The 20,091-nt window shown below is 38.3% G+C and overlaps 1 long non-coding RNA gene across 1 annotated transcript in view; it reads left to right on the top strand.

The window, feature by feature from the left end:
- Positions 1–17,461, top strand: part of LOC132482747 (uncharacterized) — a 178,960-nt gene extending 161,499 nt beyond the window's left edge. The window contains exon 3 of the long non-coding RNA XR_009530945.1: positions 17,360–17,461. This is a non-coding gene — a long non-coding RNA (uncharacterized LOC132482747). The remainder of the gene's footprint in view (positions 1–17,359) is intronic.
- The last annotated feature ends 2,630 nt before the right edge of the window (positions 17,462–20,091 follow it).

Genomic DNA, 20,091 nt, shown 5'->3' with positions numbered 1-20,091 from the left:
ACACTTTGAGAACTCTGAGAACAATTGACTGGATTACAGTCACTGCTGCTGCCCCGTTCACCACCCTCATGTTTGATGGGGTCTGTAGTCTCAAGTTCACCATAGTCTCCATCTGGCTCGCCTCCCTCATTTGTATTAGCAGCCCAACCTCTATAACTATGTGAGGTTTCGACTATTTGATTACCCAGATTTTCACTTCACTTGTTAGAGTGTGGATATTTTTCTTGTAAGCCCAAACTCAAGACACTTAAAAGGGACAGGGTGACCATAAAGATCGAGGGGAATGAGAAAAGGAATCAAGTAGGTTGGACCTAGAGCCAAATTTCTGGTAGTTTTCCTTTTTTATTTCATTCCTTCATTAGCTGGAGGCTTGGGTGGGATAAGATGATATGGACCAGTGGCTCAACAAGCCTGGCTGGACAATGAGAATCACCTGGGCAGCTGTTAAAACCACCATCCTGGACTTCCCTGGTGGCACAGTGGTTGAGAATCCATCTGCCAATGCAGGGGACATGGGTTCGATCCCTGGTCTGGGAAGATCTCACATGCCGTGGAGCAACTAAGCCTGTGCGCCGCAACTACTGAGCCTGTGAGCCACAACTACTGAGCCCACGTGCCGCAACTACTGAAGCCCACACGCCTAGAGCCCGTGCTCCGCAACAAGAGAAGCAACCGCAGTGAGAAGCCCGCGCACTGCAACAAAGAGTAGCCCCCGCTCGCTGCAACTAGAGAAAGCCCACGCGCAGCAACGAAGACCCAATGCAGCCAAAAAACCCCCCCAAAACCAAAAAAACCCACCACCCCAAAGCAGCTAAATCAGAATCTTAGTATTAAAACCCAGGTAAGCTCCTTGAATGATTTTACTATGTATAATATGAAAACCACTATCATAAACCTGTGAACTCCAGGTAAATAACTGTTCTCACTGGAGGAAACAACTTTTATCTCAGTCTTTCTGCTCTGGGCTTTTCAAAGTAGTGTTTCCAAATATAAGTCACAAAGTTCTATCCAGACAAAGAATGCTCTGAACACAGGAGATGCTCCATAGACACACATAGTATAGAGTAAAGGTGCTCAATAAATGTTTGTTAAGAGAATTGAATGCTAGAGAGCAATCGCCAGTGTTCTGAAGTTATGTAATCACTCTGAATTGTAAAACAGGTGCAGTTGCTTAAAAGAGATAGGTATACCGGTAGGAAGCTGAACTTATGAGCTTGCCTAATGCTTTGAAAATCAAGACATGTCACCAATTAGCTTATATTACATTTACGCTTTTGCCACTTGGAAAAGGTCCATTACAGCCTTAGGCTTTGTCTACATGCTGCCAAGCATCTGAACAAACAGTGCTAGGTTCAGTTAATCGTTTGGGTAATAATAAGCCCTTCCATTTTGATAGTACTTCTAGGTCTTTAAAGCATTACCAAATTACAGTCTCATTTGATTCTCACAGCAATTGGGGATCATTTAAAATAGCTTAGTGGTGCAACTCGGGCTATAGAGTCAAACAGATTTGGGCTCAAATCCCTATTCCTACATTTACTAGTTACAAAACATGGCTTTTGGCAAGCTACTTAACCTCTCTGAGCATTAATGTGTTTGACTTAACATGAGAATAATAATAGTAACCATCTCATCAGACTGTTGTGATGATTAAGTGATTATGAAGGTCAAGTACTAAGCATAAAGCACAGAACATAGTAAATGCTCATAACTGTCAGCTGCCATTATTGTAATTATTATTACTAATATTAATTTGGATATTGTATTAGTCAGGGTTCTCCAGAGAAACAGAACCAATAGGAGATAAATAGATAAATAGATAGATAGATAGATAGATAGATATACATATAGATATATATGAGGAGATTTATTATAAGAATTGGCTCACGTGGTCATGGAGGCCAGGAAGTCCCACCAGCTGCCATCTGCAAGCAAAAGAAAGCTGAAAGTATAATTCAGTCTGAGCCCAGAGTCTGCAAACCAGAAACTCCAGTGTCCGAGGGCAGGAGAAATGGAAGTCCTAGCTCAAGAAGAGTGAGAGTTCACCCTTCAGCTGCCTTTTTGTTCTATTTGGGTCCTCAACAGATTGGATGATGCCCACCCACATTAGTGAGGGCATATCTCTTTACTCAGTCAGATTCAAATGCTAATCTCTTCCAGAAACACCCTCACAGACACACTGAGAAATAATGTTTTAACAGGTATCTGGGCATCCCTTAGCCCAGTTGAGTTGACACATAAAATTAACCATCACAGATATTATCCATCTCAAAGTAAAATCTTTACATGCTTAACTGTGTCTTTCATTTTACCATGTAGACAAACCACGGTAAGATGGGAGGAGAGGGGGGGATTCATAACATTTTTGTCTAAACCACAGAAAGGCATATATCAGAAGGTCAAGAGCTTCAAACTCCTTGTACTCTTAACATTGACAGCTTGAGGTAAGGGCAAGAATTAGTCAAGAGATTGGTGGCAGCAGTGGCATACAAGATGATTCTTAGTACTGCAACACACAGAATGAAGGAAAATGTGCAGGCAACCCTCTCCCTCTTTCTGAACAAACCTTTGGCTTTCCTAGAGTGACAAATAGTCTTAGCCTAATAAGGATCACTGCTGAATGTCTACCCTGATAGGCAATAGAATCATTATTCCTATTTAACATATGAGGAAAGTGAGGCTAATAGAACTCAAATAACTTACATAAGATCACACTGATAGGGGCTTCCCTGGTGGCGCAGTGGTTGAGAGTCCGCCTGCCAATGCAGGCGACGTGGGTTTGTGCCCCGGTCCAGGAGGATCCCACATGCCGCGGAGCGGCTGGGCCTGTAGCCATGGCCGCTGAGCCTGCGCGTCCGGAGCCTGTGCTCCGCAACGGGAGAGGCCACAACAGTGAGAGGCCCGCGTACCGCAAAAAAAAAAAAAAAAAAAAAAAAGATCACGCTGATAGAAAAATGGTTGAGGTAGGAATCAAACCCGTATCTGTAGTCCTCCAAAACCCATGCTCCTTCCATCATATCATGTGGCTTTTCCTGTACACCTCAGGATGTCATCCACCACACTTCATATGAAGGCAGCTATCCCGGTGGTCATGCACTGCCTACTTGTCCTCCCTCCTGTGAAGGAAGGTCACCATGGCCCACTCACTCATAAACTCATGACATAATAAATAATCAAGAGTTGGCATGCTGTTCTAGAAATACTGTGATATATTTGCCCACAGTTCATGTGGTTTTAGGATCAGCTATAAAATGTCTTCATCCTTTTGGTAAGGGCTAGGGAACAGTATCGGAGTGGGAGGTCCTGAATCAGAGTGGGAGGTCCTGAGGATGAGAAAGGGAGATATTTTTCTCCAGATATCTTCCACAGGAGCTGGAAGGAACCCTAGAAATCTAATACAGCCCCCTATTTTTATAGGTGGAAACACTGCCATATTAATAACAGATGAGGTCTCATTCATTCATTTATTCATTCTTCCTGCTTCCCTCCCCAGTGCTTACCAAAACCTGAAACAGTGTCTATGGGTGAACTTCCTTTCTTAGGTGGCCTAAATTTCAAACACTGAGTAGGCTTATAAGGCAAGCTTCTAAGTAGTAGGCTTCTGTATCAGGTGGCATCTATTAAAGTGGGCATGTGATGGAGCTACACAAATATGCTTGGACTAGTAAATTAGTAAGGCTTTCATTACAGATGAAAATGCCGCCCACCCCCCCCCAAATCAGGAAAAGGCTAAATACTATATGACTTGTTTATAGATGAGAAAGTAGGATCAGACCACTTGAGATTTCAAATGGTGAATGGAGCAGGCCCATCTCTGGAGGAGCTGGAGCAGACAGAGGCAGAACAAATGAGGAAAAGTGCTGAACCCACTATCTATTACATGATGCTATGGCCCAGAGTTTCTAATGCTCTAGACAGTTTGTTTGATTAGTACAAATAAACTTACCTACATGGACTTAGGTATATGTATGATACTTTAGTTCTCCATCACTAAAATAAACATAGCATTAATATATCTTTTCCATTTAGGCCAAACTGGAGTTAATAAAAGACATCTAGTGACAGTTCAGAACAATTATATCTTGCCATAAAAGACGATATTAAACTATAGAATGCTCTAGAAATGATTCAAAATGGAAAGTGCTGGATGCAGTGGTTATGTTTCATTCCAAATTCAGCTGGAAACTTGCAAAAAAGAAATGAATCAGCAACTCATCAACTTCTGAAACAGCTTTTCTTCTGTTTGCTGGGCAGAGTCATCATTGAAGCTGATCATTTATCTTTCCTAAAGGGATTTTTCATTGAATGGGATTCTGGGATGTGCTTCTAGAGATATGTCAAACATCATAAAATAGTTATTAGTTCCATATGCTGAATTTGCTTCCAAGTGCACCTGTAATGTGTTGTCTCGCCCAAGAATGCCCATATAGTTTTATGTTTTCCCTTTCCTCATTCCTCAATATCCCCTGGAGCTCTTGATTATAGGAATCAGTCAAGGAGCTTCTCAACAGGTATATCTTTGCCAGTCTGCTCCATTGGACTTTTTTGGAGACCTCCAACTAGAATCCAGCCTCCTTTCTTGTAATGTCATACAGACCACGTGCAAGTTTTGGTCATCCGCTCAGGAAAATTCTTTCTTTTTAGTATTTCAACTGCTACTTGCTCTTGATGCACATTGAACATTCAACCCATTTTCATTTGCTAGTTGACTTTATTTTCCAATTCTTGAGCTTCTTTTTCATTTTCAAACTTAACGGGATAAATTGCAAATTTAGGAGGCCATTTCAAATGATTTATTCATAAGGTTTCAAATCTGAGCAAACTGTTTTACACAACTCTTCCAAAAAGTTAAAAATAAAATGTCTACCTATGCCAAAGTAAGCACAGAAACAAAGCTTCTTTTCGAATGCAAAAATGGTTCCTTTTAGAAATATACAGGAGCATTTTTAAAGTGCAAGTTTTAATTTCCTGGTCTATGATATAAAGATGACATTCAGAGTAACCAGGAGGCATAGTAGATATAAACCAAACTACAGTTGACCCCATCTCTCTCACTCCCCTATCCTATCCAATTCATTGGCAAGGCCTGTTGATTTTGTGTCCTAAACAATTCTCCAATCTGAATACTTCTCTCCATCTCCATTGCCACCTGGTCTGAGTTACAATCATCTCCTGCTCAGATGGCTACAGAAGCTTTGTGACTGGCTTTTTGCTTTCATCCGTTACTCCTGTGGTAGACTAAATAATGCCCCTCACACACCCCTCCCCACAACACACACAGGAAGATGTCTACAAACTATTCCCTAGAACCTGTGTATGGGTTCCCTTACATGGTTAAGAGGGATTTTACAGATATGATTAAGTTAAGAATGTTGACATGAGGAGATTATTCTGGATTATAGAGTTGTCTCCAATGTAATCACAAGGGTCCTTATAAGAGGGAGGCAGAGTCAGAGAGAGAAAATGTAATGATCGGAGCTGATGTCAGAGAGGAGAGAAGATTCTACATTGCTGGCTTTGAAAATGGAGGAAGGGGCTTCCCTGGTGACACAGTGGTTAAGAATCCGCCTGCTAATGCAGGGGACACGGGTTCGAGCCCTGGTTCGGGAAGGTCCCACATGCCGTGGAGCAACTAAGCCTGTGGGCCACAACTACTGAGCCTGAGCTCTAGAGCCCGCGTGCCACAATTACTGAAGCCCACGTGCCTAGAGCCCATGCTCCGCAACAAGAGAAGCCACTGCAATGAGAAGCCTGCGCACCGCAACAAAGAGTAGCCCCCGCTCGCCGCAACTAGAGAAAGCCCACACGAGCAGCAATGAAGACCCAATGCAGCCAAAAATAAATAAATTAAATAAATAAATTTTTTTAAAAAAGAAAGAAAATGGAGGAAGGAGCCATGAGGCAAGGAATGCAGGAGGCCTCTGGAAGCTGGAAAAGGCAAGGAAACAGATTCACTCCTATAGCCCTAAGAAGGCACACTTCTGCCTTGATTTTAGCCCAGAGAGCTGATTTTGGACTTTTCACTTGCAGTACAGACAATAAATCTGTGTGTGTTTTTAAGCCACTAAATTTGTGTGAATTGGTTACAGCAGCCATAAAAAATTAATATAACTCCCCACAATAGATTCCCCACACAATAGAAGGATCTTTTTAAAAATTAATATTCCTCAATGGCAGCTCTAGGAACTCAGAGAAGAGTCCAAAATACTAACATATTCTCCAAGGCTCTGTGTTATGGGTTGAATTGTGTCCCTCCAAAATTCATATGTTGAAGTCCTAACCTCCAGTACCTCAGAATGTGACCTTATTTAGAGAGAAGGTGTTTGCAGAAGTAATCAATTTAAGTGAGATCATTAGAGTAGGCCCCAATCTGACTAGTGTCATTATATATATGAAAAAAAAAAAAGAAAAAGGAGATGTATACACAGAGGCACACAGATAGAGAGAAGACAATGTGAAGAGCCACAGGGAGAAGAAGTGGCTACATAACAAGCTAAGTGGACAGTCCCGGAACACATCCCTACCTCACAGCCCTCTAAAGGAACGAACCCCACCAACAACTTGATTTTGGATTTTTAGCCTCCAGAACTATGAGACAGTAAATTTCTGTTGTTTTAAGCCACCCAGTCTGTGGTACTTGTTACAGCAGGGCTAGCAAACTAATTCACCCAGCATGACCTGGCCTCTGTCTGCCTTCCCAGGTTTATCTTGAGCCATCTTTCTCTCTCTCTCTGCCTGCAGCCACATGGGTCTCTCTCTTCTAAGCCTTCACACATGCTATGGGACATTTATCCCCACCTCCCACCTCTCTTTACCTGATTAACACCCTATTCATCCTTCAGGTGTCCGCTTAAATGTCACTCTTCAGAGACTTCCCCTCATCGATTTGAAAGGTGTTACCAGTCTCCATTATTCATTCATAACACCCTGGCCTTTTCTGTAATAGCTCATATAAAATTTTTAATTCCAAATCTATCTTAATATATGTTATTTTAAATAAAAATAATTTTTTAATAAAAAAATTAATGTCTGTCTATGACAATGGCTATATTGTTAACTACTGTATACACTGTGCCTAGCACATTGCCTAACACGTAACAGGTACTCAATAAATAATTTGTTGAACGAATAGATAAATTCATGCCCTGAGACAAAAGATCTCTGACAAAACCTGCTTCAAATTCACATTCTCTCATCCAGGCCTCACATTTCAAGAACAGAAATCTGAGAGGCCGTCCCTCAGTGTCTTGGTAAAAGGCTCTAGAAACAGAGATGCTCCTCTCTCCACCCTTACCTTGTATACTGAGGACCCAGAATCCCAGGTAAATGGATATCACTATTGATAGCTCATTAGATGCCCCCCACCCAGTTTCAAACCCAGGAAGACTTCTGATATACTGCATCCTCAGGATGGTAACATTTCTGATATGGACAAGCAAGGAAAAAGCTCAGTGCAAGAAATGAAACTATCAAATAATCACCGTTGCAAAGAAAAAAAAGGGCAATTTAAAAAGAAAGCAAGTTTTAAGGAAATTTGATGCTCATAAAGTTTGAGGATTTCATGTTCCCCCACCCCCAGTGAATTTCCTTGGTAAGAGATGCTGCAACCAGAGTCATCTTGAGAATTGCTGCAACCCCCCATTTCACCTTATATGTGTAGGCATTGCCATCACAGTCACAAGTGGAGCCCAAAGTCATAAAACTAGATGGATACTTAAGCCTTAATGGACATATACAAATCTTTGCTTCATAATACTGCCTTTTATTTTTAAGTGCTAATGTCAATTCAGTATTATACAGTTTCCTAGTACATGGTAAAATGTCACTTCAGGACATAAGGGAGCAAGGAACATAGGTATCAATTTGCAATGACTCCTTCTTAAAATTGCTCTTGCGTGACAAGCTTATGGGTCATGATGTTTGTGCTATAAATTCATTATAGATTCTCATATCATGGTCCATCATCATTTTAACTTGGCATGCTTTCAAGGCTTCTCAATAGCACTAGAAATTTGTTGTTTTTCTTTCCGGCTGCTTTAATATCCTACCCTTTAAAATGTTGATTTGCGTTATGGAAAATGCCCTCAGTTAAAGTTGTCTACTGCGACACCAATTCTGAGCTAGCTATCATGAGTAAGGGCTCCAGCTGAATCTGAAAATCAGGTTTTGAAGTTTCTGTTAGGGATCTCTTTGAGATGTTGGATGGTGTTCACCTATCACCATTGATTCAACTGTTTTCACAGTTCAGTTTGCTGTTTCAGTCACCATCACAGTCAAACCATCGGGCCCTTTTGGCCATGAAGAAGACCAGATCAAATCAACTGTTCAATCTCCTGGCAATCGACCCATAAAATGGTCAATATAATCAAGGCTGCCAAGCCAGCCTCAACCCTACAGGAGAAAGCTGCTAAAACACCACACTTTCGGGGAACGCAGATTGCTTTGCTTTCCCTGTCAGCTAGTGCAGAATTATGTTTTACTGATCCTATGGGAAAGGCATCTTTAATAACTAATGACAGCTTAGTACTTATGTTGGTTGAGTTTCAGGTTTTTAAATATTAAAGTTCACAACATACCTATGCAAATGATGTCAGTTTATTTATACATACATGTGTGCGTATTGATATGTATATGTATAAATGTACACACACACACACACACACACACACACATATACACACAGAGCCATTGGTTGCCTTTGGTCATTCATAAAACTCAGTGTGCATTCCTTTATGTGACCAGAATCTTAAAAGTTAAATAGCTGAAAAATGAATGAGGACATAGGAATCACAATGAAGCACCATAAAGGCAGTTATTGAACTACTGAACACAATAGAAAAATGACAGAACACTTTGTTGAAAATTAATTATTTGGGCATATGTATATGTGGGGCCATCAAGAAATGAAGAATTTTGAGAAAGTATGGGTATTTTTAAAGGTACAAATAAATCATAAAATGTTGACTGAGACATTCCTAAGAAAAAAACTGAACTGTTTTCTCAAGCTAAAAACCATAATTCTTTGTAATTTTTGTTACAACTTGATTTCAGTAAACAACATTTGTAACATTTGCAAATGAGATTAGGAGACAAAAATTATGATGTTTCCATCCTATGATTTTATATATTAGGAGCTGTACAAGGTCTTAATGTTTGTTACTCCTTGTGGGAAGCCAGGCTAGCTATACTATTTCCATATAAATTTAGAGTATTCTATTTTACATCTTAAAATTGGGTCATTGCAGCCAGAAAATTCATACCAAATTGCAGTTCCTGGGCACACTGGCAGAGTTGTCAAAATATTCTCATCAGCTGAGTAAATTTTTGCTCAGAGCAAAAACAACAGACTGCAAAACACAAGTACCCTGTAAGCTATCAATTAGCCCACACATGAGAATAAACTCATATCAAATAGAAATTATGTCTGTGACATAAAACACACACACATGCACACACGCATACAGAGCTATCCATTTGATGGCATTCCTTTGAAATAAAGTTTTTTTTGAGAATGCCTCCTTGGCAGAAATCTTTGTCTCTGATTAGAAAATGGAAGGTATTATCATCATTTACTTTCAGTTATAGGAAAAAATTTCATTGTGTTAGATGCCAACATAGCAACAGAATCAAGAGTCACATATTAGCCTCTGATAATGGAACCTATAAAGAAATCTAGGGCTGAAGAAAACAGTAACAACCCAACATCATCATCCATCTCAAGGGGTTGAGATACTAGGCTGAAATCAGAAATCAGATAGGAGGGGCCCCTTATGGGTTCTCCAGTAGGAAGATTGTTTCTGGAAAAGATTTTGGGAGAGAGTTCCAACAGCCACTTGCAAAGAAGAGTTTGAATGAGAACATAGAGAAGGAGACAAACTATAAATTACTCAGGTAAAAAGCAATGAGGTCCTGGATTAGGGCTGATTATAGTGAAAGCTATGTCTGAATGGTTTTGTGATAAAGGAAGATTCTATGTGACTGAATGCAAAATGGGTTAAAGTATTGTCATGTTCCCCCCCCCTTATGATTAAGCCAGCTACTTGTGCTCTTTACGTGCTACAGAAACATGCTCTATTAATTATTCTTTTTGTCTCTTATAACTTCAGTCACTTCCTAGTTATTGGGTCTTTCTTCTCTGCCTGCAATTAACCACATACCTAGATGGCTAAAAATAAAAAAGAAGAAGAAAACAAGCCTTCATTCAACCCTGAATCTTCCTTACCTAGCTGATTATCGTTCTCCATCCCTCTACTACTAAATCCTTGAGAAAGTAGTCTATAATTCTTCTTCCTCCCTTTGGTTCATTTCAACAATTCAATGAACATTTAATGAGCATCTACCATGTACCAAGTGATAATACAAGGGTCTGAGAAGAAAAAGGCAAATACATAATCCTAAATTTCAAGAAGTATGCAGCTAGTAGGGGAAAAATGATATAAACAAATATAAGTATTTGAGCTCTTGTTATACTAACATAGAAACCAAATATTTTAGGACACATTTTTGAGTTAAGACAGATATTCCTCATTATCTGACTCTTACTACTCATGACTCAACACTCAGGAACCAAATATATTCAGATCACATTGTGTTCTCTCTTATCTGAACTGCCACAATCCAAACTTGGGAACTAAACAGATGTGGACAATGAGGGAGGCTTGGTTTTATAATATGATGTGATACTTCAAATAGTACAGCTTCTGCTATAAAACCAACACTAGGGACTTCCCTGGTAGTGCAGTGGTTAAGAATCCGCCTGCCAATGCAGGGGACACGGGTTTGAGCCCTGGTCCGGGAAGATCCCACATGCTGCGGAGCAACCAAGCCCATGCGCCACAACTACTGAGCCTGTGCTCTAGAGCCCATGAGCCACAACTACTGAGCCCACGTGCCTAGAGCCCGTTCTCTGCAACAAGAGAAGCCACTGCAATGAGAAGCCTGTGCGCCGCAATGAAGAGTGGCCCCCGCTCGCCACAACTAGAGAAAGCCCGCGCGCAGCAACGAAGACCCAATGCAGCCAAAAATAAATAAATAAATAATTTTAAAAAAAACCAACACTAATTTCATGTTTGACAAATCTAATACTGAAGGTTTTAAAACTGTTGGTAAAAAATAAAAACAAAAGTTAAAACTGTTGGTGACTCCCTCATTCTTGATACTCTCCTTCACTGGCCTCCAGGACAAAATTTGTTCTCTACATTTCTCCTTGCAACTCTTATTTTTTCAGCACCCTTCAGTACTGTCTTCCCTTCAAACCATAGAGATTAGACCCTAGGTCTATGCTATTCAAAATGTGGTCTGTTATCAAACAACATCAACATCATCTCTGAGCTTATTAGAAATGCAGAATCAGGAATTCCTGGCAGTCCAATGGTTAGGACTCCACGCTTTCACTGCCAAGTGCCTGGGTTCCATCCTTGGTCAGGGAACTAATATCCCACAAGCTGGAAAAAGAAAAAAAAAAGAAAAGAAAAAAGAAATGCAGCATCTCCGGCCCTCCCAGACTGAATGAATCAGAACCTATAATTTAATAAGATACCTAGGCAATTCATATGCACATTAAATCTCAATAAACACGGTAAAAGCATTTGGCAAAGTCCAATCTCCATTCCTAATAAAAACTCTCAGCAAAGTAGGGTTATAAGGGAACTTCCTCAACCTGAGGAAACTACAAAACTACAGCTTTCATATTTAAGGGTAAGAGATTGAATGCCTTCCCTCGAAGATCCAGAACAAGGTAAGAATGTTTACGTTCACCACTCATATTCAACAATGTTCTGGAGGTACTAGCCACTGCAAAAAGCAAGAAGAACTAAAAAGCACACAGATTGAAAAGGAAGAAATAAAACTGTCTCTATCTGCATATGATATGATTGTCTATGTAGAACACCTCAAGCAAAATACAAAAGAGCTGACAGAACTAAGTGAGTTTAGCAAGGTCTCAGGATACAAGGTTAATAATGTAAAAATAAATTGTATTTCTATATACTAGCAATGAACAGTTGGATATTGAAGAAAAATGTACCATTTACAGTAGCATTAAAAAGTATAAAATATACTGGTATAAATCTAGGAAAATATGTGCAAGATCTGTATGTGTGGGGAAAAAAAACATCCTGCAAAACATTATTGAAAAATGTCAAAGAAGACCTAAATAAATGGAGAGACACACCACAATAATGGATTGGAAGACTCAATATTGTTAAGAGGTCGAATCTCCCCAAACTGATCTACAAATTCAACTACAATTACAGACAAAATTTTCTAGCAGTGACCTACCTCCTAGAGAAATGGAAATAAAACCAAAAATAAACAAATGGGACCTAATGAAACTTCAAAACTTTTGCACAGCAAAGGAAACCATAAACAAGGCGAAAAGACAACCCTCAGAATGGGAGAAAACATTTGCAAATGAAGCAACTGACAAAGGATTTATCTCCAAAATTTACAAGCAGCTCATGCAGCTCAATATCCAAAAAACAAACAACCCAATCCAAAAATGGGCAGAAGACCTAAATAGACATTTCTCCAAAGAAGATATGCAGATTGCCAACAAACACATGAAAGAATGCTCAACATCACTAATCATTAGAGAAATGCAAATCAAAACTACAGTGAGGTATCACCCCACACCAGTCAGAATGGCCATCATCAAAAAATCTACGAACAATAAATGCTGGAGAGGGTGTGGAGAAAAGGGAACCCTCTTGCACTGTTGGTGGGAATGTAAATTGATACAGCCACTTTGGAGAATAGTATGGAGGTTCCTTAAAAAACTAAAAATAGAACTACCATACGACCCAGCAATCCCACTACTGGGCATATACCCTGAGAAAACCATAATTCAAAAATAGTCATGGACCACAATGTTCATTGCAGCTCTATTTACAATAGCCAGGACATGGAAGCAAACTAGGTGTCCATCAACGGATGAATGGATAAAGAAGATGTGGCACATATATACAATGGAATATTACTCAGCCATAAAAAGAAACGAAATTGAGTTTTTGTAGCGAGGTGGATGGATCTAGAGTGTGTCATACAGAGTGAAGTAAGTCAGAAAGAGAAAAAGAAACACCGTATGCTAACACATATATATGGAATCTAAAAAAAAGAAAAAAAATGTTTTTGAAGAACCTAGGGGCAGGACAGGAATAAAGACACAGACATAGAGAATGGACTTCAGGACACGGGGAGGGGGAAGGGTAAGCTGGGATGAAGTGAGAGAGTGGCATTTACATATATACACTACCAAATGTAAAATAGCTAGCTAGTGGGAAGCAGCCACATGGCACAGGGAGATCAGCTCGGTGCTTTGTGACCACCTAGAGGGGTGGGATAGGGAGTGTGGGAGGGAGGGAGACGCAAGATGGAAGAGATATGGGGATATATGTATATGTATAACTGATTCACTTTGTTGTAAAGCAGAAACTAACACACCACTGTAAAGCAATCATACTCCAATAATGATGTTAAAAAATTTTTCTAGCAGGAACTTTTTTTTGTAGATGTAGACAAGTTGGTTCAAAAAACAAATTCATATGGAAAGGGAAAGGAACTAGTATAGTCAAAGCAATTTTGAAAAAGAACAAAGTTGGAGGACTCACTCCACCTGATAGTAAGGCTTATTACATTGCTACAGTACTCAGAGAGTGTGATATTGGCAGAAGGATAAACATATAGATCAAAGGGACAGAATAGAGAGTCCAGAAATAGACCCACACAAATATGGCCAACTGGTTTTTGACAAAGGATAAAGGCAATGGTGTTTGTATAATTGGATATCCACATGCAAAAAATCAACTTGAATCATACCTCACATCATACACAAAAATTAACTCAAAATGAATTATAGACCTAAATGTAAACCCTAAAACTATAAAACTTCTAGAAGAAAACATAGAACAAAATCTTTGTAACTTTGGTTTAGACAAAGGTTTCATAGATACGACACTGAAATATGATCCATGAAAAAACTGACAAATTAACTTCAAAAAACAATATTAAGATAATGAAAAGAGAAGCCACAGACTCGGAAAAAAATATGTGCAAATCACATGTTTCATAAATGAGTTGTATCCAGCATATATAAAGAACTCTCAAAACTCAGTATTTCTCAAAAAGTTAAGTACAGAGTTACCATATGACCCAGCAATTCCACTTCTAGGTATACAGCCAAAAGAACTGAAAACATATCCACACAAAATTTTCACATGAATGTTTACAGCAGCATTATTCATAATAGCCAGCAGGGAATTCCCCAGTGGTCCAGTGGTTAAGACTCTGCCTTCCAATGCAGGGGGCTTGGGTTCAATCCCTGGTTGGGAAACAAAGATACCACATGCCGTGTGGTGCAGCAAAACAAAACAAAACAAAACAGAAAAAACACATAATAGTCAGCAAATGGAAATAAACCAATTGTCCATTAACTGATGAATGGATAAACAAATTGTGATATATCCATACGATGGAATACTATTCAGCCCTAAAAGGAATGAAGTATTGGTTACATGCTACAACATGGATAATCCTTGAGTAAATTTATGCTAAAATGAATACACAAAAGGCCATATATTATATGATTCCATTTATATGAAATGTCCAGAATATGCAAATCCATAGTGATATAAAGTACATTAGTAGTTGCCAGGGGCTGGGGGTAAGGAAAATGGAGAGTGACTGTTAAAGGGTATGGGCTTTCCTTTTGGGGTGATGAAAATTAGATAGTGGTTAAAATAACACTCAATAAAAATGGGAAAAAACTGTCAATAATAACAACTCAATTAGAAATGGGCAAAATATTTGAACAGAAACTTCACCCAACATATACAGATGGCAAATAAAGATATGGAAGGATGTTCATATTTAACCATAGGGAAATCACATTAAAAACACATTTAGATATCACTACACACTATTTAGAATGCTATAATATTAAAAAAAAAAAAAGAACTGACATTACCAAGTACCAGCAGGGATGCAAAACAACCAGAACATTCATATAGTGCTGGTAGGTACAGCCACTTTGGAAAACAGTTTGATAGCTTCTTATAAACTTAAACATAAACTTACATTACAACACAGCAATTCCATTCCTAGATATTTACCAAACTGAAATTAAAAATCATATTCACCCAAAAACCTGTATACCCCGAAGTGGAAACAACCCAAACTGGTAGATGGATATACAAACTGTGATGCATCCATAAAATGCAATATTACTTGCAAATAAAAAGGAATGAACTACTGATACACTCAACAACATGGATGAATCTCAAATGTGTTACACTATAAAGCATTTTTACACTGGCTTCTTTTTATACAGTATATTATTCATTTTTTATGACAATCTGGAAAAGGCAAAACTATAGACAACTAACACATTAGTGGTTGTCAGGGGCTGGGAGTAGGGGGAAGGTTTGATTACAGAAGAGCAAGGGGGATGATTATGGGATGACTGAATTGTATACTAAAAAGGGTGACTTACTGTATGAAATTTACACCTTTAAGGAAAAAACATGCAGCTCAAATATCCCTTTCTCTGTGAAACCTTTTCTCATGTTCCGTGTCAATTAAATTTGTCCTTTTCTTGCAACTTCATCATAGCATGTGTCAACCTTTATGTTATTATTAGTTATGTAGACATCCTTATTTTACATTTGACTATGAGCTCCTTGATGGCAAGCGCTCCTTCTACTATTTAGCACAGCTGGTCCTTGTACAGAGTAGGTGTTCCAGAAACATTTTAAGTGAAGGAGGGGAAGATTTCACGCTTGTAAGCCTGAATCAGTGAGACCATGATGGAACCACTAACAAAGACAAGAAGCAGAGAAAGGAGGGCAAAGAGCACGAAATGGCACGATGGACATGACCCGGTGCATTTTCCCCACCTCACTACATGCCACAAGCCTTCAGACTGAGTGAAAATCAGAGCCTAGTGGGATTGATACTGGGATTACCACATATAGAGAAGAACCAAGAGACTAGGCAAGGCTGAGACAAGTTGGATAAGCAACTAAAATACAGCAATATGGAATACATATCAGAAGTGGGAAGACAATGACCGAAGGAAAAATCCAAAATCCAAAGGCCACAAAATGGGGTTTTGGCCAAGGAAGACAATAAAGCAGCATCCTTGAATAGTTTGATGCAAAGAGAATAATCTAGAGTCTAAAGCACAAAACTTAATGACAATGGCAACTACACTTGCATAGCGTTTTCTGTTTTTCAAACTGCTTTTCCAGTCATTATCTTGTTTGGTCCTTGTAGATTTTTAATTAGCAAAATTATTTACATATTATACATATTTATCATCCTTTCTCACTACCAAATAAAGCAATAACATTTCCACAGATATTTATGATTCATTTCTTATTAGTTCAACACTCAAATTTTCCATATTTTCCCTTCATATACATAGTTTATTCAGTCTCCTCTCTCTGATCCAACATCGTTTGTTCTATAGGCCAATATTCCTTCTGGATCTCTTGTTTATCTATAGTATGTCTGCCATCTCCATGAGTCTTTTTTTCATATATATATATATATATATTTAGATTATATACTATATATTACATATTATATACTTTATTGAGATATAATTGATATTAGTTTCAGATTACAACATAATGATTCCATATTTGTATATATTGCAAAATGATCACCACAATAAGACAAGTTAATATCCATCACCACCATTTTTGTCTTCTTGTGACAAGAACGTTTTTTAAATCGAAGTATAGTTGCTGTCCAATATTGTATAAGTTACAGGTATACAACATAGTGATTCACAATTTTTAAAGGTTATACTCCATTTATAGTTATTATAAAATAGTGGCTATATTCCCTGTGCTGTACAATACACCCTTGTAGCTTATTTTACACCTAATAGTTTCTACCTCTTACTCCTCCACCCCTATCTTGCCCCTCCCCTCTCCCCTATCCCCACTGGTAATCACTAGTTTGTTCTCTGTATCTGTGAGTCTGTTTCTTTTTTGTTATATTCACTAGTTCATTGGATTTTTTAGGTTCCACATATAAATGATATCATACAATATTTGTCTTTGTCTGACTTATTTCACTTAGCATAATGGCCTCCAAGTTTATCCATGTTGCTGCAAATGGCAAAATTTTTACAAGCACATTTAAGATCTACTCTCTTAGCAACTTTCAAATATACAATACAGTGTCATTAACTATAGTCATCATCTGTACATGAAATTCCCAGGACTTATTTATAACTGGAAGTCTGTACCTTTTGATCACCTTCACCCATTTTGTCCGCCCCTCAACCACAGTGAATTTCTAACTCCCAAATCATGATGCTAGATCTTTCTTCTTGTCTGCTTTCCTCTAATAGGACCTGATGAATTTTTCTGGAGATCCAGCAGTCCTGCTATTGCCACCCCTAATGTTATCCATAATCCAACTCAAAAAGATATTCAGTGAGATACCTCCAAAGATGAAGAGCTAAGGTATCACTTTCTTCTATTATCTTCTCTTGAGCAGGTATCGTATCTCTTCTGAAACTTTGCATTAATTTTAAGCAGTTGTTTATTATATAAAGCAAAACATTATAGTTTTGCCCCAATTCTTCTAGTTCCTGCAATCACTTAAAGATATTTAAATTTTTTCTCTTCATTGAGTTTATCAGTTTCAATTTCACAAGTAGAATCTTTTGATTTCTTATTACCCTTTCATTTCTCACTTGTTCTAAATCCTCAGTCTTTAGTGTCCATTCTGCAACAGTCCTTTTGGTCTTTAAAAATTATTTTCCTTTTGAGCAGAGAAAAGGCTTCTCATTAATCATTTCTGCTTTTCTCTTTCAATGCTATGAAGACAGTCTATGACATGCTCCAACATGAATGAACCTTGAAAACCTTATGCTAAGAAAGTGGAGAAGCCAATCACAAAAGACCACATACTATATGATTCCATTTTTATGAAAGGCCCAGAATGGGCAAGTCCATAGAGATAAAAAGTAGATTAGTAGTTGCCTAGAGCTGAGGGGATGGGAAAATGGGGTATTACATTACTAATTAATGGAGTTTCTTCGTAGGGAGACGAAAATTTAAACCTGGTTTGTGAGAAGAGTTGCACAACTCTCTAAATTTACTAAAAGTCACTGAATTGGACATTTTAAATGGATGAATGTCTGGTATGTAAATTACACCTCAATGGAGATGTTTTAAAAAAAAGACTGCCAATGACAACTGTGGTATAAAAGGCAAGCTTCAAAGAGTCAGATCATACCAGACTGTCCTGTGACACAAAGCTGACTTTCTCCTGACTCTGCCCTATCTGTCTAAAAGGCCTCAGTCATTAAATTTGTGCAGGGTATCAGTAGGAACTATATGTTACTAAAATATAAGAAAATTGGCACCACGAAATGAATAGTCTTGCCCTGTATTCTAATGATTCCAAATCTTCCACGATTGCCCAGGTACTGGCCACCAATCTGCCTAACTCTCCACATACTACCAATACTATTTTTCTTTGCTAGACCTCCAGTTCTTGTTACTAAGCTTCAAATATTCAGGTACATTTCCTCTTATATCCATAATCTACTGTGACACCAAGTGCCTATGCAACATTGGTGGGAAGATTTGACCCACCCCACCACTGACAAGCTCTAACACATAATTCGTAAGTGGAAAAAAAGTTTTACATGTTTCAAATGGGACTTAAACTTACAAGCTTTTGCGCAGCAAAGGAAACCATAAACAAACAAAAAGACAACCTACAGAATGGGAGAAAATATTTGCAAGTTATGCAACCGACAAGGGCTTAATTTCTAAAATATACAAACAGCTCACACAACTCAACAACAAAAAAACAAACAACCCAATCAAAATATGGGCAGAAGACCTGAACAGACATTTCTCCAAAGAAGACATAAAGATGGCTAACAGGCACATGAAAAGATGCTCAACATCGCAAATTATTAGAGAAATGCAAATCAAAATTACAATGAGATACCACCTTACACCAGTCAGAATGGCCATCAGCAAAATGTCTATAAATAATAAATGTCAGAGAGGGTGTGGAGAAATCGGAACCCTCCTACACTGTTGGTGAGAATGTAAGCTGGTGCAGCCACTATGGAAAACAGTATGGAGGTTCCTCGAAAAACTAAAAATAGAGTTGCCATATGATCCAGAAATCCCACTCCTGGGCATATATCTGGACAAAACTATAATTCAAAAAGATGCATGCACCCCTATGTTCATAGCAGCACTATTTACAATAGCCAAGACATGAAAACAACCTAAATGTCCATTGACAGATGAATGAAGAAGATGTGGTGCATATATACAATGGAATACTACTCAGCCATAAAAAGTGAATGAAATAATGCCATTTGCAGCAACATGGATGGACCTAGAGATTATCATACTAAGTGAAGTAAGGCAGAAAGAGAAAGACAAATAACCATATAATATCACTTATATGTGGAACCTAAAGAATGACACAAATAAACTTATCTACAAAACAGAAACAGAGTCACAGACATACAGAACAGATCTGTGGTTGCCAAAGGGGAGGGGGTGTGGGGGAGGTATGGAGTGGGAGTTTGGGGTTAGCAGATACAAACTAGTATATATAGAATGGGAAAACAAGTTCCTACTGTATAGCACAGGGTACTATATTCAATATCTTGTAATAACCTATAATGGATAATAATCTGAAATATATATATATATATATAACTGAATCACTTTGCTGTACAGTAGAAATTAACACAACATTGTAAATCAACTATACGTCAATTTAAAAAAAGTTTTAGGAATTTCCTGGTGGTCCAGTGGTTAGGACTCCGTGCTTTAATTGCCAAGGGCATGGGTTCAATCCCTGCTTGGGGAACTAAGATCCCACAAGCCTTGTGGCATGACCTCAAAAAAAAAAAAAAAGAAAGAAAAGTTTTACACGTTTCAGATCATTTAAATGATGCTACTTACTGTAAAATGTTGAAGGAAAAAAACACATATTAGAAAAAGAAGAATATCCACTGCCCAGTTATAATTAGCTAACCTTTTATAATTATATCTTCCTAGATAGACACATAGGTAAAGATGAAATGATTACTAAACA

The sequence above is a fragment of the Mesoplodon densirostris genome, chromosome X (assembly GCF_025265405.1).
Source record: "Mesoplodon densirostris isolate mMesDen1 chromosome X, mMesDen1 primary haplotype, whole genome shotgun sequence".
NCBI lineage: Eukaryota > Metazoa > Chordata > Mammalia > Artiodactyla > Ziphiidae > Mesoplodon > Mesoplodon densirostris.
The sequence above is the reverse complement of the archived record's forward strand: the minus strand, read 5'-3'. Positions and strand labels throughout refer to the sequence as shown.